The sequence below is a fragment of the Amblyomma mixtum genome, chromosome 4, assembly GCF_055824585.1.
Source record: "Amblyomma mixtum isolate Tamu chromosome 4, ASM5582458v1, whole genome shotgun sequence".
NCBI classification, from domain to species: domain Eukaryota; kingdom Metazoa; phylum Arthropoda; class Arachnida; order Ixodida; family Ixodidae; genus Amblyomma; species Amblyomma mixtum.
Genome location: NC_143015.1, coordinates 76762063 through 76788959, shown reverse-complemented (window position 1 = coordinate 76788959; position 26897 = coordinate 76762063). Strand labels below are relative to the sequence as shown.

At 45.5% G+C, this 26897-nt stretch overlaps 1 protein-coding gene and 1 long non-coding RNA gene across 3 annotated transcripts in view; both read left to right on the top strand.

Annotated features, from left to right (window-relative positions):
• The window catches only part of LOC149347110 (uncharacterized), an 89166-nt gene that overhangs the window by 51045 nt on the left and 11224 nt on the right, over positions 1-26897 (top strand). The window lies entirely within an intron of this gene.
• LOC149347112 (uncharacterized) lies at positions 4436-25400 on the top strand. Its single transcript, XR_016292500.1, has 2 exons — positions 4436-5864; positions 5953-25400. It is a non-coding gene; the product is annotated as an uncharacterized LOC149347112 (long non-coding RNA).

Genomic DNA, 26897 nt, shown 5'->3' with positions numbered 1-26897 from the left:
ATAGTGGGGAATACACAGATTGAGGTCAGGGCAGTCGGTTTACCAGAGGGTATGCATGCACTGTCATCCAAGCATTATTTTCGCGACTGTCGCTTTAATGCGGGCGTTTAGGCATCGGTCCGGAAACAGTCAAGAAATGCACTTTGTACGTCTAACCATTTTGCTCTTGATTGTTTGTTCCTGCGGTCATTTTCTTTCCTTAGCCATCTCTTTGCCGCAGTTACCTATACATATAAACAAAGCACGCATAGCGAGCGTACTTCCACACATTAGATACTGCAAACACTCCATCCACCCTTTGACACTTTTGTCATCGATCGTAAGCGCTGACCAACACAGGCTTACCTCAAGCAGTTCTTTTCGCCGATTTCGTACCAACCGCTCCTTGCAAGTGTGGTCAGCAGACACGTAGCCTTTGCTGTCTCCATTCATATTTTTCTCCGTTCTTAGTTCAACCGCTCAGTACCTTGATTTTAGACGCCGCGGAAAAAACAATATCAAGGTGTGGAACAGCTGTTTTCATGCAAAGCGGCTCGTTGACGGGTTACCGCCGTCAGCGCACCCCCGCTGCAGCAAAAGTTACCCACTAGCAAATTGTTACCCGCTAACTTGTGCTTCTTGTTTTTCTTGGTATTTTTCAGCTTTACATAATTTTTGGCGAAATAAAATAATTGTTTTTATCGCTGTGCAATTACAATTCCATTGTCGAGAACTCCCAGGTACGCTGCTCTAGTGTTTCCTGCATTTTGGAAGGCACAAATTGTCCTGGACACACACTCCGGTGACTTGTTTTCCGGGCAGGGGAACCTCACAAACACTATTTATTACACAGACTCCCTAAGTTTGCTTACAGTGATAAACTCTAGAAATGCAATCATTCCATTGCTTGTCAACAACATCGTAAACAACATAACAAAAGGCATAGTCCAAGGACGAAACATAAAACTGAGTCCTGTCGGAATTAAAGGCAATGAGAGAGCAGACTTCTGTGCCGCTCAAGCTAATGGCAAGCTAATTAAAAAAATAAATATTCCCTAACCTTACCTAACCTAACCTATGCGCCGCGGAATGACGTTGAGCTTCTGGTAGATTTCAGTGAGGAGGCCTTGCAGGAACCTTCACAACATTTGTAAAGTAAGAAAACAATGTCAGTCTGCTTGGAACAGTGAAGCAGTTTTAGGTAATTGGAACTGCATCCACCAGGAACGTTTGAAAGCAGGATTATCTGCTGTCTTCGTATAGGACACACATGCCTCACACAACATAATTTCCTATTGACAAAACAAGAAAAGCCCAAATGTCTATTATGCTAAGAAGAGCTAACAGTAATCCATGTTTTTATTTTCTTGCAGAAAACTCGAAATGCTGAGGAAGAAGCATTTTACAGTTTTTTTACACTGAACACATACCATTTCATTGATCTTTGCTCCTAGGTGAAGATGCACAAGAGAACATGTATCTTAAAGAAATAGTAATTTAATAAAATATACTCAATTTATTACAATGCCCGCACCTGAGAAGGCTGAGAGCCTCGACGTGCTTGCCCAGCTAAGGATGGTTGCAGAGGTTTCCCAACTTTTTGAACCTCTTACTACTGGCCATTTTTAAAATGTATTTCTTTTGGCATCACTAGATGGTATAGCTACCGTTTTAGGCCCTCAACACCATCGACTGCACTTTACTTTTCTTGGAAATCTGCAGAAAACTTTTCTACACCTTGTATTTTGGCGCATGGTGTGACCTTAGCTGCCCCATGTGCCTTTAAAGCGAACACAACATGACGTGTTGTGTTAGGCAAGCATGTTGTGTTGTGTCAAGCAAAATTAAGCAAGCGTGTGTACACCGTGGAATTAATTATATGGCATATTAAAAGCATGACAAAATAAGTAATCAACAAAATAAAAATGCACTAATATGCACAGACTCCAGAAGTGCCATGACTTTTGAAGCAAAGATAAAAAAAAGCCTCTTTTACTCAATATCCTGCAACAACTCCATCAGCTACTTGGGTACAGTGTACACTTCTGCTGGGTTCCAAGCCATGTTGGGATTCCAGGAGACGAGCTCGCTGACTCCGTAGCTCCAAGAGCGATGCCAACAAACTGAAAATTTTCTGCCAGTATTATAAAGGAGCAATTAAGCAAGTGCTGGAATCAAAATGACAGGTCGAATGGAACCATGAACGAAATAAACTGCACCTCATAAAATAATGGAAGGATTGCTGTCGTAAACAGATCTTATGAATTCGTACATTCAAGACTACAAATTCGACGCGCTCTCTTGACACAATTATTTACTACTCATGGGAGCAGAACCACCAGAATGTGAGCACTGCAGTGGCTCGCTTTCAGTCATTCGCATCCTTTTAACCTGCCCATTTTATGAAACATAGTCGTACTTATTTTGCAGACCTTTAGAAATATCACGTACCATTCCATCCATCTTTTATTAGGTGACGAACCTATTGTATCACTTGACAGTCTTATGGAATATTTAAACTGCACTGGAATTTTAAAGTTTTTAAATTTTCCTGCTCCTGTCAGATCGTCCAAAGGGGTATCCTGTCACAGACAAGGAGGCGCCGTAGCCATGCACGGTGGGAGGCAACTCCTCGCCCTCTTGCTCTTGGCAATGCCTTGCAATCAGCCTCATTTTCTATGTACCGTATTTTCCGGTGTATAAGACGCACCCTTGTATAAGACGCACCAGCCATATATGCAGGCTGTCATTGAAAAAATTGCTATATAAGACGCACCCCACTTTACCCAGTTAGGCAAGTGAGGCTTAATTAAACATGCTTATGCGACCATTGGAAAATGCACCGTACGTGTGAGAAGTTCTTAAGCAACGCTAAGTGATTGAAAAAGGCAACACTCCCGCCATTACCAGCCCACGTTTTAGCACAAAAGAAAAAAATCGAAAGAACTCTATGTCCATAAGAAAAAGGCAACGCGTCTGAAGCATTCTCTTCGCACTACGTACTTGCAAAGGGTGACTAAAAAAAAATCGGCTTCTCTTGGCTTGTCTTGAGAATGGCGAGAAGCGCGACTGTCGCCATCTTTTGGCATTTCACATTACCTTTGCTTGGGGCCTCCGAAACGGCCGCGTGTTTAAGATCCCGGAAGTGGTCAACCACGCCGTTTCATGATAAAGTTCACCTAAAAAAGTTGCGCACGGCGGTCCCCGTATTGAAGTATTAACCATGTTACAACCGCGTTATTGGTAGTAATATTTTTCGGCGTAAAAAGCTTGAACATGGACATGAGTAATTTCTGAACTCGCAAATATAAAAAAAACAAATACGCATATAAGACGCACCCTTGCATAGGACGCACCAGCAAGATTTTTGAAAAAAAAAAAACCCGCGTCTTATACACCGGAAAATACGGCATTTTTACCGCCGTCATTGCACCACATTTTAAGCAGTAATATTTAGATCTCGTGATTTTGTTCCAGCCATTATTTGCTCTTGACGTTTAGTCTTTTATTTCTTTATCAATGGGCCAAAATTCAGATGTTCCGAACATTTTACGCATCGCGCCGGGCGATACGATCTTGGGTACCACGACCGTTGTGCGACTGCCAGCGCAGGATTACTGAATATGCTATCGCTTAAAGCTAATTGATTTGAAAAGCAGAAGAAAAAACCACATGCCGCCGGTGGGATCCGAACCCATGACCTCCGAATTACGCGTCCGGTACTCTACCGCTGAGCTATCGCGACGGCTGTCAAACCTTCTGCTTTCGGGGGTATTCATGTTTCATATATATTTATATAGCGAAGTATACGCTTCGTTAAAGGAAACATTTATTCGACTCGACGTTTCGATTGGAAGACCGATCTTATTCAGGAGTGATTTAACCTTATTTATTCAAATAAATGCGTTAGAGAAATTCCAATTCTGTAATCGGTGCTCCTTAAGGAAGTTCCACTGCAAATCCTGCTTAATGCTGCTACTACGAACATCAAATGGTAGCTGTCAGTAACATACCGTGCTGCACGACTTTGAACTTGCTCGGGAATAGCATGTCAGACACATTGTCGAGAAACCATCACACGATAGCGATAAAAGTTGCCTGCGCACTTGACGCCTAATGAGGTCTGATCTAAGAAAACAGACATACTGGGCTTTTTGTGTTTTGCTTAGATGCTACGGCATGAACGCAAAAGAGATTGTGCTTGTTTCGTGGCTTTTTGAAACCACTTCAGCATTGCTCCTTTTGTTTACTTTGTCTTACCCCAAAGTTGGTGGCTAAATCAAATGTTATCTTTCAGTGTCATAGGGAGCGGTCGGTCCCAACTGTAGGACAATGGTAGGAAACGTTATTCCTACCATTGTCCTACAGTTGGGACAGACCGCTCTCTATGACACTGAAAGATAACGTTTGTTTTAGCCACCAACTTTGGGGTAAGACAAAGTAAACAAAAGGAGCAATGCTGAAGTGGTTTCAAAAAGCCACGAAACAAGCCTGGCTAAAATGGAGACACGAGAGCAACTGGGCATCCATGATCATGCCGAGAGGACAATTTTAGTTTTGTTCCAGTACCGCTTTGGAGTTCCAGAGCAGCAGGGAGGCCGACGAGGCAAGCAACGGGCACTCCCGCAAAGTAGAAACAGACATAGCATTCACATTTTAATACCCGTACCATGCACTGTTGTGCAACGGGATGCTACTCTACCTGCTGTAAGGTCCCTTTCCGGGTTCAGTCCGAAATGACGGGGAACTCCCACATTGCACGTCTGCAACTGTCTGTGTGAATAGAGATCCATTAGGTCCCTGTCCAGGGTCAGTCCGCGTCAAAGATGCATAGGTAGAAACAGACATCACAAAATTCACGTTTTAATACCTGTACCATGCACTGTTGTGCAGCAGGATTCTACTCTACCTGCTGTAAGGAGGTCCCTGTCCGGGGTCAGTCCGAAATGACGGGGAACTCCCACATTGCACGTCTGCAACTGTCTGTGTGAATAGAGATCCATTAGGTCCCTGTCCAGGGTCAGTCCGCGTCAAAGAGATGCATGGGTAGAAATTCACGTTTTAATACACTGTTGTGCAGCAGGATTCTACTCTGCCTGCTGTAAGGAGCTCCCTGTCTTGGTTGAATCTGAAATGAACTCCCACAGGCTCTTGCACATCTGCAACTGCCTTCGTGAATAGAGATGCATTTAATTTAGGTAGAAACAGACATCACAACATTCACATTTTAATACCTGTACCATGCACTGTTGTGTTCGTATTGTATGGACCACTTCCCTTCATTGCCGCCGGCAGTCGCTTAATAATTGTGGCTGTTGACGACCTGAGTGGTTATGCCTAACAATTATGTCGAAGCCGCAGTGCTGCCGGCAGCCGCGGCCTATTACGCGGCGTCGCGCAGCTCCCTGAACTGTCTGCGTGAATAGAGATGCATTTAATTTAGGTAGAAACAGCCATCATAACATTCACATTTCAATACCTGTACTATGCACTGTTGTGCAACAGGATTCTAGTCTACCTGCGGTAAGAAACTCCCTGTCCGGGGTCAGTTCGAAAGGACGAACTCCGACAGCCTCTTGTACTGTCTACAACTGTCTGCGTGAATAGAGATGCATTTTATTTAGGTAGAAACAGCCATCACAACATTCACATTTTAATACCCATACCATGCTCCCTGAACTGTCTGCGTGAATAGAGATGCATTTAATTTAGGATCACAACATTCACATTTCAATACCCATACCATGCACTGTTGTGCAACAGGATTCTACTCTACCTGCAGTAAGAAGCTCCCTGTCCGGGGTCAGTCCGAAAGGACGAACTCCGACAGCCTCTTCTTGTACTGTCTACAACTGTCTGCGTGAATAGAGATGCATTTAATTTAGGTAGAAACAGCCATCACAACATTCACATTTCAATACCCATACCATGCTCCCTGAACTGTCTGCGTGAATAGAGATGCATTTAATTTAGGCAGAAACAGCCATCACAACATTCACATTTCAATACCCATACCATGCACTGTTGTGCAACAGGATTCTACTCTACCTGCGGTAAGAAGCTCCTTGTCCGGGGTCAGTCCGAAAGGACGAACTCCGACAGCCTCTTGTACTGTCTACAACTGTCTGCGTGAATAGAGATGCATTTAATTTAGGTAGAAACACACATCACAACATTCTGAATACATTTTAATACCCGTACCAAACAGACAAGGTTAATGGTGCTGGATGGTGTCGCGCAAAACACTGGTGTGAATAATGTCATTCACTGGCTCCCACTTTATTTTCTTTGATTTTCTTTAAATTGTACATTCGTGAAGATCCAGCTCACACAGGCTGAAAGTGGATAAAAGCTGGCCATAGTGTTAAGCCAAGCAAAAGTTTTGTTTTTAATGCACACAGAGTAATTAGTTTGGAACGCGAGATTCTAGCAACATTACAGAAGCAGTGGGCGATATTGCTGGTCCTGTGGCTTGGAAACTTGCACCAGTAAATGGGAGTGTCAAGTGACACAACCCAAACTCATGGTATTTAGTTACACTGATGAAAACATGTTTGAGCGGTATTTTTACTTGACAGATGATCCGGGAATGATAGATATATATCCATAAATAAGCCTGACCATTTCAGTTGACAAAATTTTACCAGTTCATCAAACGAAATTTCCACAAGCATGAAGTGCTACTGCTTCCGCGTTAGAATACATCACCTAGGCAGACGTAGTGCTGTGCTAGCTGCACTGTGCCATAGTATTTTTGCTTGCAAGACTGCAAGATGCCACATCTGCTGGTATGGCTACGGAGCTGGTTTGTAGCCTCAGAAGTACCTGATACTTTGGACTTGGTGCATTTGCCTCAACCTGGAAAAGACGCACTACGATAATCTGTCTGGACAGTGTGAAAGCCCCCTCCCAGCCAGCCTATCTACCACGGAATGTGCATCAAAACATTACCGAACTGAATTTGTAAATACAGTTCAGCACACCATAATTGCAGTTTATCAGAAGTGCCAAGTGCATACATAGTGAATGTCCAAAGGACTTCATGCACCCTCCTATGCCGTTTGCCCATGTGGACCTGCCCCTCCACTGCCATCATCTTGCAGCCCGCCTGTGCTGTGCTGACTGTTTGCGTGATGAAGTGTGTGAATAACTGGTGCAATGTTGGAACAAGGCAGATATAGCACCATTTCACGAATCAGTACAGGCATTAGCAAAACATATACTACATTACACCAAATTCCATATGTGCTGTCAAGTGCAGCATAAATCGTTATGCAGACATGATGATAAAAAGATCTGAAGACTACAAGTTGACATGGTAATTATCACAGGTTATGCAGACAGGAAGCCGACTTTTGTGCGTGAGTGTAAGAACATGGTGCACAACTAGTATCTAATGTTCAGTAAGTGCTACATAATAAAGCGTGCATATCACAAATGGCATTATCATACAAATGGTGAACAGTGGAGCAGTTGCGATGAAAATGGTGCGTGACTAAATGCATGCCATTTTAGTACAAGTCACAGTGGCCACACACTAAATTGCAGTATGAGCACAAAGTCCTCATAGAGACGTGCAAACATCACAGCTGTGTTTAATGAGGTGGTATGCAAGTAGTCTTTCACTGAACAGCAAAACATGAAGCACAGTCATGCAGAGTACAAAATATGTTTGTTGCAATGCAGGCAACACTGTATAGAAGCACTGTTGCGGGAGCTCAATGGTTAGGCCAGAACACGAGAGAAAAAACTGGAGGCATCAGAATAAAAAAACTATAATACATATCACATAAAGTAAGGCACCATAATAAAAAAAACTACATATCACATATATAGCCTTCTGCACCATGCCGAATGCTTAAAATGCGTAGCCACTCAAATAAAACACTCAATTTGATGACTGCTGCACCGTGGTTGTACAGCAGCAGCAAGATCGCCACCACAAGGTGCTCCTGGAGGCGCACCAACTCCGCCCTGGTGTCTCTCACCGCCCCCCTGGCCAGGTCTGTCACGGGGCGGCAGAAAACTCGCTGAGGTGCTGCACATACGAGGTTCAGTTGCATATTTGTGCTCCTAACAGACGTTCAAGGCTCGACTGAAATATACTGGGCCTTGTCCCACAAGAGGCGGCCATGCAAAGGTTAAGCACAGGTTTGGAACCATGAATATAGCAACAATATGTTGCGTGCAGCAGCTTCTCATGTAAAAAATGTGGTGTATGCTGTCAGCACGTACCTGCAGAAGGCGTGCCTGAAATTTGGCATCCTGCCTGTTCCGTGCCTCAGCAAGGTCCGCTGGTCGGCGCGTTTGTTAGAGGAGTTCGTCCATTGCGATGTCGTGCCGACAGGAGCTCCCCTGTCTTGGTTGAATCTGAAATGAACTCCCACAGCCTCTTGCACGTCTGCAACTGTCTGTGTGAATAGAGATGCATTTTTTTTTACTCTGCCTGCTGGTCCCTGTCCAGGGTCAGTCCGCGCCAATAGAGATGCATAGGTAGAAACAGACATCACAAAATTCACATTTTAATACCTGTACCCATGCACTGTTGTGCAGCAGGGAACTCTAAGAAGTTAAAGTGGTTTTTGTAGTAAACGTTACTTTGACTACATGCGCCTTTATTTTTTCGGCAGGAAAAGAGAGTGAGCACTCTGCCTGCTATAAAGGGGCTCCCGTGTCTTGGTTGAATCTGAAATGAACTCCCACAGCCTCTTGCACGTCTGCAACTGTCTGTGTGAATAGAGATGCATTTTTTTTTACTCTGCCTGCTGGTCCCTGTCCAGGGTCAGTCCGCGCCAATAGAGATGCATAGGTAGAAACAGACATCACAAAATTCACATTTTAATACCCGTACCATGCACTGTTGTGCAGCAGGGTTTTACTCTGCCTGCTATAAAGGAGCTCCCCTGTCTTGGTTGAATCTGAAATGCACTCCCACAGCCTCTCTTGCATTTAATCTAGGTAGAAACGCACATCACAACATTATTCACATTTCAATACCCGTACCAAACAGACAAGGTTAATGGTTCTGGATGGTGGCACGCTACACAGGCTGAAGGTGGCCATAATGTTATTAAGCCAAGCAAAAGTTCTCCCCCGCAGGGAGGCGTCTGCAACATGCAGACGTTGGTGAGTGGCGACACCACGGGGTTAACCCGAGCATCCGCAGGGACATCCCCGCAAGGGGATGATGGTGAACAATGCGTCACCACGGACCCGAGCATCCGCGCTTAGCCGTGCGTGGCATCGCCGTGTCCGGGGAAAAGGGGATCCTGGTGGTTGAGCCGATGCCGAGCGTTTGGACCCTTAAGGCCCCTCGGCGGAGGCAGCACACCACTTTGGCCCCAGCTTCCTGTAGACGGCACCTCCGGCCTGACCCAACCGGAGGAAATCGGCAGTCGCCTTTTCCTGTCCTCCCCTCTACCTATCACTTTCCTATTTCCTTTCTTACAACTTTCCTGTATCCTCCTCTCTTCTTCAGTTTTTTCCTCCTTTTCCTGGCGGCGAGGGTTAACCGTGTGTGACCAACTACCCTGAGTTGAGTCATATTAGGTTATAGTTGGGGTGTACAGCTGGCGTGGGCAGGACTTGCTTGTAAGTTCCTGTCCCGTCCCCTTGTTGGGCTCCATGGTGGGTGGCTGGCACCATGACTGAAAAACATTAATTATTTATGGCTCCCCCTTTTTCCAAACCAGATCGCTCTCTAAAAAGAGGGCGGAACGATGCAGACGATTTTTTTCAGAAAAGAAAGCTATCTTTCCCAAAATTTCATGTTGTCCATAGCGAAGCAGAAGGAAAACAAGCAAGACTGATATCCCCGTTCCTAGTAGCAAAGTGCCTTACAAACACCTTGGGCCTTGGGTACAAGGTATCCAAAATGGCCAGCGGTGACTTACTGCTCGAACTTCGTGACACTGTCCAACACTCTAAACTCTCAAACCTTGCGTCCATTGGGGAAATCCCAGTCTCTGTCACTTCACATCGATCTTTGAATACTGTCCGAGGCGTCATATCTGAAATCGACTTTATCCACCTCTCTGAGAAAGAAATGCTTGAGGGCCTTACTGACCAAGATGTCATAAATGTTCAACGCATAAAGATCCGGAAGGATAACAAGGAAATAGACACGAAGCACCTGATCCTCACTTTCAATACCAGCACACTGCCTGAAAGCATTGAAGCTGGTTACCTGAAAATAAATGTAAGACCTATATACCCAACCCACGAAGATGTTTTAACTGTCAGAGATTCGGCCATGGCTCACAGAGTTGTCGCGGCCGCAAAACTTGCGCAAAATGCTCGTCAAAGGAACACCAATCTGAAGAATGTGTTGCTACACCGCGGTGTGCAAACTGTGAAGGAGAACATGCTGCCTACTCCAGAGCTTGTCCTTCTTGGAAAAAAGAAAAAGAAATAATTACTCTCAAGACTACGGCAAACATTTCTTTCAAGGAAGCAAGAAGGCGATATGCTCAAACGAACACATTCTCTTTCAGTGCAAAAACAAACTTCGCTGATGTGGTGCGTGGGCGCGGCACACCACACCAGGCTTCGGCACCCGTCCAGGCCACACGCAGTGTGCCTGTGGCGGGGCCACCCGCGCCCCCGTGTGGAGTAGCTAGCGCTACTCCGCAAACCCCAAAGGAGGCAACGCAGACCCCCGGGTCGGCGGGCCTCAAGACCTCTTCCCACAGGTCGAGGTCAAACTCGAAAATCAACATACCTCCTGCACGGTCGTCCAGCGCCTCCACAGAGGCGATGGACACGACCCCGGGCAGCCCCGCGCCGTCCACGTCGGACGGTCGGCGGAGCTCCCTGGATCGGTCAAAAAAAGACAGGCCCCGAGTCACGGGGCCATCGACAACTTAATCTACTTTTTCACCCTATAGAAGCACAAAATTTAGATGGCTTTCATAATACAATGGAACTGTAGAGGACTTCTAAACAACTAAAGTGACATAAAAGACATACTAGGAGCGCACACTCCTGTTGCCTTATGTCTACAAGAGACAAATTTAGGTCCCAAAAAAAATAACTTTCTTAAGAATTATACTGTTTTCCGCCGCGATCGAGAGCAGGCGAGCAGGCTGTCGGGAGGCGTAGCCATCATAGTGAAAAACGGTGTCCCAGCTCGAGAGCTTAAACTAAAAACAAGACTCGAAGCTGTTGCGGTCAGTGTCGTCAGCCATAAAACAATTTCTATCTGTTCTGTATATATTCCTCCACACTTTACATTAACAGTCCACGATTTACAAGAACTTGTCAATGAACTTCCAGAACCGTATCTAGTAGTTGGGGACTTTAACGCTCACTCCCCTTTTTGGGGAAGCGAGCACTGTGACTCTAGGGGTCAAATAATTGAAGATTTTATCCTCACAAACAATGTATGTCTTTTAAATACAGGAAAAGCCACCTACTGCTCCCCTGCCTCGGGGAAAATGACCTTTTTAGATTTGTCTTTTAGCTCACCTTCTGTTTTTAATGATTTTAAATGGGATATCATTGATAACCCATATGGCAGTGACCACCTCCCTATACTAATCACTTTAACATCACCACCGGAAATAATCCCCACAAGGCCACGGCGCTGGAAGCTTCACCTCGCCGACTGGTCACTTTTTAGAGCAAAGGCAACTTTAGAAGATATAGTTTTAGGAAATCTTACCGTTGACGAGATAAACGAAAAGTTCACTAATTGTATCATAACTGCCGCACTCACAGCTATTCCTCAGTCGTCAGGAGTGGCGCGACAAAACCATAAAGTATGGTGGACAAAGGACTGTAAAGAAGCAAAAAAACAGCAAAATAGAGCGTGGGGTAAATTCCGTAGGTATCCGACACATGAAAATTTCCTAAATTTTAAAAAGGCAAAAGCTAAAGCTCGGTATGTCCGTCGCAGTGCCGAAAAAGCTTCATGGCAGAATTATGTTTCAAATATCAACAGTCAGATCCCATCTAAAAAAATGTGGGAGCAGGTTCGGAAAATAAACGGCAACTTTTCACCATTCACAATTCCTTTTTTAGCAACACCCGGAACACAAACAAGCATACAGGAACAGGCAGACATATTGGATTTCACTGCAGTTTCAAGTTCATCACACTACACGCAGGCCTTTTTAAAATACAAAAATACAGCTGAAAAACAGAGGCTCCCAACAACTGGAGGTGCAAATGAAAAATACAATAGTCTAATTACCCTCCAAGAAATCAACACAGTACTGTCTGCCGGAAAAAAAACTGCTCCAGGACCCGACCATATACATTATGAAATGCTTGCACATCTTTCTGAGCCTGCCATAGAAGCACTTTTGAGATTCTTTAACACAGTTTGGATGTCAGGGAAAATACCTGAAGCCTGTGGAAGAAAGCTATTATTGTACCGTTTCTTAAACCTAGTAAACCCCCAACCTCTCCTAGCAGTTATAGACCCATAGCCTTAACCAGTTGCCTCGCCAAATCCTTCGAAAGTGTCCTAAATATAAGACTAACCTTTGTTCTACAATCCTGTGAACTGCTTGATATCCATCAATGTGGATTTAAAAAAGGATGCTCCACTACAGATCACCTAGTCCGTCTCGAAAATACAGTCAGAGAAGCTTTTATACACAAACAACACTGTCTTAGCGTCTTTTTTGATTTAGAGAAAGCATATGATACAACCTGGAGGTTCGGGATCCTCCAGGACTTAGCTGAGCTCGGCATCCGTGGCAGAATGCTGAACTCCATTAAAGACTTTTTGTCTAACCGCTCATTTAATGTCCGCCTAGGCTCGACCCTTTCGAGGGACTTCATTCAGGAAAATGGAGTTCCTCAAGGGTGCATTTTAAGCACAACTCTCTTCGTTGTAAAAATGAATTCTATTAGAAAAATAATCCCAAGGTCCATTATGTATTCAATGTATGTTGATGATCTTCAGATAGCGTGCACATCTTCCAATATATCCACATGCGAACGACAAGTACAGCTTACAATCAACAAAATGGCAACATGGGCAGACAAAAATGGTTTCCAGTTCTCACCACAGAAAACAGTGGCCTTACTTTTTTCACTGAAACGAGGCTTGCACACAAATCCAACATTACACCTCAACCAAACCGAGCTGCCTTTCAAAAAGGAACACAAATTTCTAGGCATCACCTTCGACAAAAAACTTACTTTCCTGCCTCACATCAATGCACTGAAAAAGAAGGCGTCGCTAGCACTGAACATACTGAAAGTCCTATCACGCAAACACTGGGGTTCTGATCGGGTATGTCTTCTACACATTTATCGCTCTGTAGTACGTTCCATTCTAGATTATGGTTGCATAGTGTATGGATCAGCAAGGCCATCGTTCTTGAAGCGACTGGATCCTGTGCACAATTTGGGATTGCGCCTTTCAACAGGTGCATACAGGACGTCACCAATAAAAAGCCTGTACGTAGAAACCAATGAACCACCACTTGCAGACAGAAGAACAACGCTCACATGCTCATACATTTTAAAGATCCGTTCCCAGCCTAAACACATCTGTTACCCACTCGTTACAAAGTGCCCATCCCGAACACTATTTACCAACAGACCCCTCGCAATCAGGCCACTTCTTCTCCGGTTTGAAGAGAAATGCCAAGAACTAGATATAATGGACACATTGCCTAATATTGCCCGCAAACGTGATCCACTCCCTCCTTGGTACTGCCTACCATCTGTGTGCGACTTCACATTAACACAATTTCAGAAGAAACATACACCGCATGAACAGATATTACAAGAGTATTTAGCACTAAACCAAAAATACGGAGAATACGAAGCATTTTACACCGATGGATCAAAATCGGCGCACTGCGTGGGAAGTGCTGTAGTTCAGAATAATTGGGAAAAATAGTACGGCTACCTGAGTGTGCATCCATTTTTACCGCCGAGTGTTACGCAGTCTTGCTAGCTGTAGAAAAAATAATAAATGAGAACATTCAGAACAGTATCATTTACACTGATTCTCTGAGCATACTAACCTCACTTCACCATAGAAATGCAGTGACACCACTAATTGGTGATATCATACACAACATAACAAGCGCCACAATACAGGGACAAGACATAAAATTTTGCTGGGTCCCCAGTCACATTGGAATCACTGGCAATGAGAAGGCAGACGAATGTGCTGGAAAAGCTCGGAACAAAGAAATAAAGAAAGTGTACATTCCTTACAAAGATGGTATGAGGTTGGTGCAGTGCAAATTAAGAAATAAATGGCAGTCACAATGGAACATCGAAAGAAATAATAAGCTACATTTAGTAAAACCCATCCTAGGCGAATGGAAATCTTGCTCACACCAAAAACGATTCATCGAAGTTATTTTATGCCGTCTCCGTATTGGACACACACATCTCACACACAACTTCCTGCTAACAAAGAAAGACAAACCTGTTTGCGAGCAATGCGGACATGAACTTACCGTAAACCACATACTATACTATCATGCACAAAACTTGAATCAGTAAGGAAAAAATATTTTGCTACATTTTACAAAGAACATATTCCATTTCATCCAGCGTTGATTTTAGCTGAACATGCACCCGTTAGTATGCTTGATGTTTTTAGCTTTTTAAAGGAAGCCGGTGTTCTTCAAAAACTAATTTCTTACCCTGTGCTTCTCTACTTAAAACGGTACACCTCAGCCGCTTTCTCAGTCCTGAGAAGGAGGCTGAGGTTTTTCTGTGTAGTTGGGGGCCTCGAGATCCTTGCCAAGTCAAGGATGTCCACGGAGGTTAACCAACTTTTAAAAGCTTCTGCAAACAGCCATTTCTAAAGTGCTTGTATTTAATCAGCCAGGTAATAAAAATAACTTTTAGGCCCTTTACACCACCGTTTTTATACACTTTGTCTTCAAACTTTGCTCGAGCCAATTTTACTAAACCTTGTTCTTGGCGCATGATAGCCTTAGCCGCTTATGCGCCATTAAACACAACACAACACACAACCAAGCAAAAGTTCTAATTAGTTTGGAATGCGAGATGTTATATAGTATTTTGCGTGTCGAAGTTCATGCGACACACAGCTTGATGCTAGCAATTTCAAGATTCTAGAAACATTACAGAAGCAGTGGGGCGATATTGCTGGTCCTGTGCCTTGTTAAAAAATCAGTGTCAAGTGACACAACCCAACTAGTTACACTGAAGAAAACATGTTTGAACGGTATTTTTACTTGACAAATGTTCCAGGAATCCTAAATCCATCCATAAATAAGCCTGGCCATTTCAGTTGAGAAAATTTCAACAGTTCATCAAACAAAATTTCCACAAGCATGAAGTTCTGCTTCCGCGTTGGAATACATCACCTCGGCAGACGTAGTGTTGTGCTAGCTGCACTGTGACATAGTATTTTTGCTTGGAAGATGCCACATCTGCTGTTTTATGGCTACGGAGCTGGTTTGTAGCCTCAGAAGTACCTGCACATGTACTTTGGACTAGTGGCCTCAACCTGGAAAAGAGGCACTAACATGTCTGGACAGTGTGAAAGCCTTTGCCTTGATCACTGGCCGTTCGCATTGTTTTAGCGCTACCCTCGAGGCGCCGGGATGCCTGCGCCAGAAGCCTATGGCGTTTGCGTCAATGTCACTCTCTTCAGGTCGCCGTCACAACGTGCTCCGGTGCGGCGTTCCTGGCGGCCATGCCGACACAAAAGTTTTCACCACCACCACCAAGGTTTCGTCACCGACAACACATGAAGTAGACGACGAGGACGACATACGGTCGTTCACTGTGGAGAAGACGAAGAAGATTTGTCCTTCGTGTCTTTGCAAGTATAGAATGCTGCCACCCAACTGATCATGTCCTGGAAATCGAACACCGCTGAGCCGCTTTTTTGAGCAGTGGCTGTGCTGTGCACTCGACGTGCTGCAAGGGTGTCCTATGTAATTTGTTTTTGCAGTGAAAGCGTTCAGTTCAGTAAGGAACCAACCTTTGAAAAGCCTCAAGTTAAACTATCCGGAACTACTAGAACTTATGCACCTATGTAGCACTTGGCCTAAGCGAGATAAGTACCTGCACATGTACTTTGGACTAGTGGCCTCAACCTGGAAAAGAGGCACTAAATCTATCTGGACACAATGTGAAAGCCCCTCCCAGCCAGCCTATCTGCACCACGGAATGTGCATCATACCGAGCTGAATTGTAAATACAGTTCAGCACACCATAATTGCAGTTTATCAGAAGTGCCAAGTGCATAGTGAATGTCCAAAGGACTTCATGCACCCTCCTATGCCGTTTGCCCATGTGGACCCACCTGCCCCTCCACTGCCATCATCTTGCAGCCCGCCTGTGCTGTGCTGACTGTTTGCGTGATGAAGTGCGTGAATAACTGGTGCAATGTTGGAACAAGGCAGGAAATGTTCAGAATGATTGTTGTAACCGGAAAGTAGCAACAAAGAATTTATTCAGTGCACACCATTAAGGAGCATAAATCGTCACACAGACATGATAATAAAAAGATCTGAAGACTACAAGTTGACATGGTAACTATCAAAGCTTGTGCAGGCAGGAAGCCCACTTGTGCATGAGTCACCATATGTCCTGTCCGTCACGCAGACATGATGATAAAAAGATCTGAAGACTACAAGTTGACATGGTTATTATCACAGGTTGTGCAGACAGGAAGCCCACTTTTGTGCGTGAGTGTAAGAACATGGTGCACAACTAGTATCTAATGTTCAGTAAGTGCTACATAATACATCTAACATGACTGCAAATGTAAACAGTGGAGCAGTTGCGATGAAAATGGTGCGTGACTAAATGCATGCCATTTAGTACAAGTCACAGTGGCCACACAATAAATTGCAGCATGAGCACAAAGTCCTCATAGAGACGTGCAAACATCACAGCTGTGCTTAATGAGGTGGTATGCAAGTAGTCTTTCACTGAACAGCAAAACATGAAGCACAGTCATGCAGAGCTGTACAGCTTTTTGCAATGCAGGCAACACTGTATAGAAGCACCGTTGCGGGAGCTCAATGGTTAGGCCAGAATACAAGACAAAAAGTCCCCGCAGGGAGGCGTCTGTAGCATGCAGACGTTGGTGAGTGGCGACACCACGGGGTTAACCCGAGCATCCGCAGGGACATCCCCGCAGGGGGATGATGGTGAACAATGCGTCACCACGGACCCGAGCATCCGCGCTTAGCCGTGCGTGGCATCGCCGTGTCCGGGGAAAAGGGGATCCTGGTGGTTGAGCCGATGCCGAGCGTTTGGACCCTTAAGGCCCCTCGGCGGAGGCAACACACCACTTTGGCCCCAGCTTCCTGTTGACGGCACCTCCGGCCTGACCCGACCGGGGGAAATCGGCAGTCGCCTTTTCCTATCCTCCCCTCTATCTTTCACTTTCCTATTTCCTTTCTTACGACTCTCCTGTCTCCTCCTCTTTTCTTCGTTTTTTCCCTCTTTTTCCTGGCGGCGAGGGTTAACCGTGTGTGACCAACTACCCTGAGTTGAGTCATATTAGGGTATAGTTAAGGTGTACAGCTGGCGTGGGCAGGACTTGTGCCTTCAAGTTCCTGTCGCGTCCCCTTGTTGGACTCCATGGTGGGTGGCTGCCACCATGACCGAAAAACCAAATTTTTTTATGGCTCCCCCCCTTTCAAAACTAGATCGCTCTCTCAAAAGAGTGCGGAACGAAGCATCAGACTTTTTTTCGAAAAAGAAACCCACATTCTCAAAGTTTCATGTGATACATAGCAACAGTGACCAAAAGCAAGCTCGAATAATTTCCCCATTTCTTGTAACCAAATGTTTAACAGATACCTTAGGGCCTGGCTACAAGGTATCCAAAATGTCCAGCGGCGACCTACTCCTCGAACTCCGTGAGAGCATCCAATGCTCGAAACTCTCAAACATTGCTTCCATAGGGGACATCTCTGTCTCCGTGACTCCCCACCGATCTCTTAACACAGTTAAAGGCGGTATCTCAGAAGCTGACTTCATCCATCTAACAGAAACCGAAATGCTTGAAGGACTTTCTGATCAAAATGTAATTGACGTGCACAGAATCAAAATCCGCAAAGACAACAAAGAAATAGACACCAAACACATGGTCCTCACGTTTAACACCAGCAGTTTGCCCGAAACAATCGATGTTGGATACCTGAAAATCACCGTCAGACACTACATACCCAATCCCCGCCGCTGTTTTAACTGTCAGAAGTTTGGCCACGGCTCACAGAGTTGCCGCGGCCGCAAAACCTGCGCGAAATGCGCTTCGAAGGACCACCCTTCTGAGGAATGCGACGCAGCCCTACGCTGCGCAAATTGTGAAGGAGATCACGCTGCATACTCCAGGGCGTGTCCGTCCTGGAAAAAGGAAAAAGAAATCATCACCATTAAGACCAAAGAAAACATTTCATTCAAAGAAGCGAGGAGGCGTTTTGCGCTTACCAACACATTCTCCTTCACAGCGAAACCTAACTTCGCTGATGTGGTGCGCGGGGGCGTAGCACCACACAGCGCTCCGGCACCTGCCGCGGCCACTTCCACCGCGCCTGTGGCAGTGCCATCCACGCCCCAGGCAGAGACAGCGAAAGCTGCTCTGCCAACTACAAGCCAGGGAGTGCCGGCCCACAAGTCAGCATCCTGCAGGACTTCCCCCCGTCGGGGGAGGCCTGACACCCACACACCCGCGGCTTCTTCGCGGTCGTCCAGCACCTCTTCCGAGGTGATGGACCAAACTCCCAGCCCGCCTGCTCTACAGCGGCGGAACAGCTCTCTTGAGCGAAAAAAAGGCAGGGCTACCATGACGGCCCCAGAACATAAGTAAACCTCTCGTTCCTCCTACCCCAAAACATAAACATGGCTTTTCTAGTTCAGTGGAACTGTAGAGGAATATTGAGAAATTGCGATGACATAAAAAACATTTTAGGGTCAATGTCACCCGTAGCCTTATGTCTCCAGGAAACCAATCTAGGTCCGCAACATATGAACATCCTGAAGCATTATAAAACTTTTAGACGAGATCGTGAACAGGCAAATAGACTCTCTGGAGGCGTCGCGATTGTCGTGCAAAGCGACGTCCCTGCTCGAGAAATCGCACTCAAAACGAAGCTTGAAGCTGTTGCGGTCAGTGTCGTCAGCCATAAAACAATTTCTCTCTGTTCTGTATATATTCCTCCACAGTCTACATTAACAGTCCCCGATTTACAAGAACTTATCAATGAACTTCCAGAACCGTATCTAGTAGTTGGGGACTTTAACGCTCACTCCCCCTTTTGGGGAAGCGAGCACTGTGACTCTAGGGGTCAAATAATCGAAGATTTTATCCTCACAAACAATGTATGTCTTTTAAATACAGGAAAAGCCACCTACTGCTCCCCTGCCTCGGGGAAAATGACCTTTTTAGATTTGTCGTTTAGCTCACCTTCTGTTTTTAATGATTTTAAATGGGATGTCATTGACAACCCATATGGCAGCGATCACCTCCCTTAATCACTTTAACATCCCCACCGGAAATAATCCCCACAAGGCCACGGCGCTGGAAGCTTCACCTCGCCGACTGGTCACTTTTTAGAGCAAAGGCAAATTTAGAAAATATACTTTTAGATAATCTCTCCATCGACCAGATAAATGAAAAGTTCACTAATTGTATCATAAGTGCCGCACTCACAGCTATTCCACAGTCGTCGGGAGTGGTGCAACAAAATCATAAAATATGGTGGACAAAAGAGTGCAAGGAAGCAAAAAAAGTGCAAAACAGAGCTTGGGGTAAATTTCGCCGGTATCCGACACATGAAAATCTCGTTAATTTTAAGAAAGCAAGAGCTAAAGCTCGGTACGTCCGTCGGAGTGTCGAGAAAGCATCATGGCAGAGTTATGTTTCATCCATTAACTCTAAAAAAATGTGGGAGCAGGTTCGCAAATTAAATGGAAACTTTTCACCCTTCACAATTCCTTTTTTAACAACACCCGGCACACAAACAAGCATAGAGGAACAGGCAGACATACTAGGGGAACATTTCGCTGCAGTTTCAAGTTCATCTCACTATACACAGTCTTTTTTAAAATACAAAAACACAGCTGAAAAACAGAGGCTCCCAACAAGTGGAGGCACAAATGAAAAATACAATTGTCTAATTACCCTCCAAGAAATCAATAAAGTACTATCTGCCGGCAAAAAAACTGCTCCAGGACCCGACGAAATACACTATGAAATGCTTGCGCATCTTTCCGAGCCAGCCGTGGACGCACTTTTAAGATTCTTTAACACAATATTCATGTCTGGGAAAATACCGGAAGCCTGGAAGAAAGCTATTATTGTACCGCTTCTTAAGCCTAGTAAACCCCCAACTTCTCCTAGCAGTTATAGACCCATAGCCCTGACTAGTTGCCTTGCCAAATCCTTCGAAAGTGTCCTAAATATAAGACTAACCTTTGTTCTTCAATCTGGTGAACTTCTTGATATCCATCAGTGTGGATTTAAAAAGGGATGCTGCACTACAGACCACCTAGTCCGCCTTGAAAATACTGTCAGAGAAGCTTTTATACACAAGCAACACTCTCTTAGCGTCTTTTTTGATTTAGAGAAAGCATACGATACTACCTGGAGGTTCGGGATCCTCCAGGACTTAGCTGAGCTTGGCATCCGTGGCAGAATACTGAACTCCATTAAAGACTTTTTATCTAACCGTTCATTTAATGTCCGTCTAGGCTCAACCCTTTCAAGGGATTTTATTCAGGAAAATGGAGTGCCTCAGGGGTGCATTTTAAGCACAACTCTTTTTATTGTAAAAATGAATTCTCTTAACAAAATTATGCCAAGGTCCATAACATATTCAGTCTATGTCGACGATCTTCAGATAGCGTGCACATCTTCCAATATATCCACATGTGAAAGACAAGTACAACTTACAATCAACAAACTGGCAACATGGGCAGACAAGAATGGTTTCCAGTTCTCACCACAGAAAACAGTAGCCTTACTTTTTTCACTCAAACGAGGCTTGCACACAGATCCCACATTACACCTAAACCAAACCAAACTGCCTTTAAAAAAAGAACACAAATTTCTAGGCATCACCTTCGATAAAAAGCTTACTTTCCTACCTCACATAAACGCACTAAAGAAGAAAGCGTTGCTATCACTGAACATACTTAAAGTCCTTTCACGCAAACACTGGGGTTCTGATCGGGTATGCCTTCTACAGATTTATCGCTCTGTAGTACGTTCCGTTTTAGATTATGGCTGCATAGTGTATGGATCAGCAAGGCCGTCGTACTTGAAGCGACTGGACCCTGTGCACAATATGGGTTTGCGTCTTTCAACTGGTGCTTACAGGACATCAACCATAAAAAGCCTTTACGTGGAAACCAATGAACCACCACTCGCAGACAGACGAACTATGCTCACATGCACATACATTTTAAAGATCCGTTCCCAGCCTAGACACATCTGTTACCCGCTCGTTACAAAGTGCCCATCTCGAACACTGTTTACCAACAAACCTCTAGCAATCAGACCACTTCTCCGCTTTGAAGAGAAATGCCAAGAACTAGACATAATGAACATATTACCTAATATTGCCCGCAAACCTGATCCACTCCCGCCTTGGTACTGCCTCTACCATCTGTGTGCGACTTCACATTAACACAATTTCGGAAAAAACATACACCACATGAACAGATATTACAAGAATATTTAGCACTCAAGGAAAAATACAGAGAATACGAAGCATTTTATACCGATGGATCAAAATCGGCGCACTACGTGGGAAGTGCTGTAGTTCAGAATAATTGGGAAAAAATAGTACGGCCACCTGAGTGTACATCCATTTTCACCGCCGAGGGTTACGCAGTCTTGGTGGCTGTAGAAAAAATAATAAATGAGAACATTCAGAACAGTATCATTTACACTGATTCTCTGAGCATACTAACCTCACTTCACCATAGAAATGCAGTGACACCACTAATTGGTAATATCATACACAGCATAACGAGCGCCACAATACAGGGACAAGACATAAAATTTTGCTGGGTTCCCAGCCACATTGGAATCACTGGCAATGAGAAGGCGGATGAATGTGCTGCGAAAGCTCGCAACAAAGAAATAAAGAAAGTGAACATCCCCTACAATGACTGTATTAAGTTGGTACAGTGCTAAATGGCAGTCGCAATAGAATATTGAACGAAATAATAAGCTCCACTTAGTAAAACCATTTATGGAAGAATGGAAGTCATGCTCCCACCAAAAACGTTTCATCGAAGTTATTTTATGCCGCCTCCGTATTGGACACACACATCTCACACACAACTTCCTACTTACAAAAGAAGACAAACCTGTTTGTGAAAAGTGCGGAGATGATCTAACAATAAACCACATATTATTCTCATGTACAGAACTCGAATTACTAAGAAAAAAACATTTTACTACCTTTTACAAAGAACACATTCCTTTTCATCCAGCATTGATATTAGGCAAAGATGCACTTGTCAGTATACCCTGTGTTTTTTAGCTTTTTAAGGGAAGCCAGTATTCTTCATCAACTCTAATCTACTCACCCTGTGCTTCGCTACATACAATTATACACCTCAGCCACTTTCTCAATCACGAGAGGGAGGCTGAGGTCTTTATCTGAGTTGTTGGGAGCCTCGAAATCCTTGCCGAGCCAAGGATGTCTGCGGAGGTAACCCAACCTTCAAACGTTTCTGCTATCAGACTTTTTTTAAAATTCTTGTCTTTCTTCAGCTAGTTAGTAAAAATAACTTTTAGGCCCTTTACACCGCCGTTTTTATCCACTTTGTTTTCAAACTCTGCTCAAGCATATTTTTTCCATACCTTGTTCTTGGCGCATGATAGCCTTAGCTGCTTATGCGCCAATAAACCCAACACAACAAACAAACAAGACAAAAAGACGGGACGAAGCGCTGGCGCTTCGTCCTGTCTAGTAACACTTGTGTGCATCTTTCGGAATGGAAAACTGGAGGCATCAGAATAAAAAAATTCTGTAATACATATCACATAAAGCAAGGCACCATAATAAAAAAAAACTCTACATATCACATATATATAGCCTTGTGCACCTTGCAGAAGGCTTAAAAAAGCGTAGCCACTCAAATAAAACTCAATTTGATGACCGCTGCTCCGTGGTTGTACAGCAGCAGCAACATGAAACAAATGGCCACCACAAGGTGCTCCTGGAGGCGCACCAACTTCCGCCCTGGTGTCTCTCACTGCCCTGGCCAGGTCTGTCACGGCGGCAGAAAACTCGCTGAGGTGCTGCACATACGAGGTTCAGTTGCAAATTTGTGCTCCTAACAGACACGTTCAAGGCTCGACTGAAATATACTGGGCCTTGTCTCCCACAAGAGGCGGGCGGCCATGCAAAGGTTATTATAATAAGCACAGGTTTGGAACCATGAATATAACAACATGTTGCGTGCAGCTGCTTCTGATGTAAAAAATGTGGTGTATGCTGTCAGCACGTACCTGCAGAAGGCGTGCCTGAAATTTGGAATCCTGCTTGTTCCGTGCCTCAGCGAGCTTCGCTGTTTGGCGCGTGAGAGGAGTTCGTCCACTGCGAGTCATGGAGACTGCTCCGCCGCAATGGGTGGCCGGAAAATAAAGGCGGTACGGGTGGCGCAGTGGGCTGCTGCTGCTGGGTGCCTGTCGGAGGGAAAACAGACTCAATATGCACTTGTCATACAATATGCAGCATTACCAGAAAAGGGAAGGTAAAGAAAGAAGCTGAGGCTGCATTTGCGGTCTCTAGTTTATTCACTCCTACACCTCCCAAACTTAGAAAAAACACACGAGGCCATCAGCACTGTACAGCAGCTATATATACACATAACATGCTTTGAACAGCAGTTCACCTACCCCAGCGGCTGATTGGCCCCCCTCTGCAGTGTGCTCGTGCCTGGCTCGCTGCCCACTGAAATTCTTGTGGTGGGGAGGGGGGGGGGCGAGGTTGATCCTGCAAGGAAACACAAAGCCACATGTTCAAACATGAATGTCTCGAAGTTCATCATACGGTTTCGGTGAAGAACCCTTCATTACCAACAAACTTTGCGATAGTCTAACGTCATAGCAGTTGGCTAACGACAGTGGACATACCTGCTGCTGGCGGGGGACATAAGCCCGTTCAAAGTAGCAGCCCCCAACGCCCGTGGCGCTCATGCGGCCAGCCATCCTCCGGCAACCGTGCCAACTCCGGCACCGCTGGCAAGCGAGCACATGCCAGGTGTTGTAGCACCAGTGCTCCACAGACTTAACTGCTGGGCCCTCTCTCTCTGTTTAAAGTGGCGGCAATAACCTGCGAGCCACCGTATACTGTAGCGAGAGTAATGCGGCCGTGCCAAGGGCGGATGCTCCTCGAGAAATACGATGAGCATCAGCTCTTGGGCAAGAGAGCGTGGGCGCTTCGGAGGTGTCACCATTTTAACTGATAACGTTTTTTCACTCCAATTCCCTGGGCGATTTCTTGGTATCGGGCAGGGAAATTCTGTAGACAGGGAATAGTAGGGAATAGTTGCGCTGCATTGGAACAACTTCTAGCAGAGTTAAGGACGATCTCTCCTTGGTGGATGATCTTAAATGAATGAGCTGGATACAATCTCTGAAGAAATTCCGCAGTGCAAGTAAACTTTATTTAAATGCACAGGTACCATAAATCTATAGTGTAATGTTGTTGCACAATAGCAACAAATTGTGCAGACATGCGCGTGCAATACGAGCCATAATAAATGCCGCATGCACAGTCACATAGGGTCGGCACTTCGACGCTTGGGCGGTGGCACGTTTGATAAACTTACTTCCTGCCGTCCCCCCCCCCCATGCTGCAAACATGGAAATGGCACCTACCAGGGTGGTTCCGGGCCCTTTCAAGCAGGCGTGCCAAACGAAGCTGCTCCCATTGCAGTGCCTTGTTGGCGCGGGCCTTTGATGCAAAGAATGGGTACAGTAGTAGCTCTGCAGCTGTAGGCCGAGCATGTGGCCTCTTGTTCAGCAGGGACCCAATAATGACCAGCTCCATACTTGGAGGTTGCTGCAAGTACAGTCGCGAGTATACTTCTTATTCAGTATGGTTTTATTGCGCTATCTGACGATTCTCTCTGTAGAACAGGCAGTTTACTTCTCACAGTCCAAGATGTGCATATATCTTTCCTTCTCCACAGTGCAGCACTGGCTTTCCAGCATTTCTTGGTGATTGTACATCGGTAGTGCATCGAGAAACTTGTGAGGATCTCAGTAATAGGGCCAAGTACCTTCTTCCTTGGCCTGTTCCTTTTTTCTTTGTTTCTGCAACACTAAGCAAAGCATTGGCGTCGCGCTATCTTCCACGAGAATACCGTGACAGCCACATACTGATGGAGACGAAATGGAAACGCGCTTTTCAGCTGGAGCCCACCACAACGGCGTCCCTCGGAGCCCATGTGCTGCTTTGGGACATTAAAACCCTTGTACCGTGCCTACTGTTCTGTGCCATATATCATACCATCAGACGTGAACTATGAAATCTGAGAAACCACCAACACTAAAAACAATCGCCACCAACAGAGCGGCATTTGCATCGAGCGAGGTCATGCTTTTGTTTGCCAAAATGCCAGGATGTGTGCATTAAGCTGACAATGTCTGAGAAGAGTATTGGCATGCATGCTGGGGGATAAATGCATTGTTTCATTGTACTCGAATGTGCACATTCGCCTAACCATTACAAGCATGACAGTGCCCGTTGTAAGAAAAAAAAAGCTTGCACAGCGTACCAATGGTTGATATGAAGGAGACTTGTGTGTGGCAGTTGTAAAACGACACTGATAGTCTGTTGCTGCAAATGGTATTTTCAAGCAGCTTGAAAAACGGTTGGTTGGTAAACCATTCAGGAAATATATTATGGAATCTTTTGGGATTGGGGAAAGTGTCCGTCTGGAGTTGGCGCCATGTGGACGGCCTCTGTCTTTGTAAGTTCTTGGTGCGGACCTGGATAGAGTTGTCGAGAAAGACTATGCTGGAGTAGATCGCGTGAAGTGTCGGGGGCATGTTGGGGCGAGGTGATAAGCTGCTCAGAAAGTGAGCCCTCGAGCTAGCTCATGTGCTCCCTCATTACCCTTCAGACCCGTTGTGGGCTGGAGCCCATATCAGTAGGGTCAGGTGTTTAGGAGGATTTGATATGTCCGAGTAGGATGGTCTGGCGCGTCTGTGTAAAGCACGTCAAGTCATTTCACTGCTGGAGTGACGCGGCCCGAGCTTCTCTGCGATCTTGATGGTGAGTTGGAAGCATGTTGCGGGGGAGAGGGATAGTCTTGATGTTGGCCCTGATGGCAGGTGGGAAGATTGACCACCAAGGATTGGCGGACGGAAGGGAGCGATGCGAAGTTGTTCGAGGAGAGAGCGGCCTGCAGAAGTTAGGTAGAGGCATTGGCGCTGGGCCAGGAGGGCCGCCTCAGTGAGCTCGTCAACCGTGTTGGAGACACCGAGGGCGAGGAGCTTTGTCGTTGGGAGTAGAGAGAGGAAGACCAAGGGCTGTTTTGACGCCGCGGATAAGGCAATCCAGGTGCTGCTTCTCCGTGAGCGTGAGACGTAAATATGGAGCAGTGTAAGCAATACGACTGTACTAAAAATGCTTGAAAGAGATGGAGATTCGCCTCCTTCATGCCTGCCCGCTTTCTGGAGAAATACGGGAAATGTGGGGCCTGATAATCTGAGACCAACTCACAGGCTGTGGCACAAGGCTGCTGCTGCTGCTCCTGCTCCTCCTCCTCCTCCTCAGCGGGCGCCTCTTCCTCGTATGCCACCTCCAGCAAGCAGCTCCTCCTCGTCTGGGGAGGTGCCCGTCTATGCACAGTCATTTCATATCTCGCCTTGCGAGCCGCCGTGTGGATGAAGCAGCATGAGCAAAGCGCCGGGTGCTCCTCCATGAACTCCATCATCAATAATAAGTACTGGGAGTGTGGACACCATAACTGAT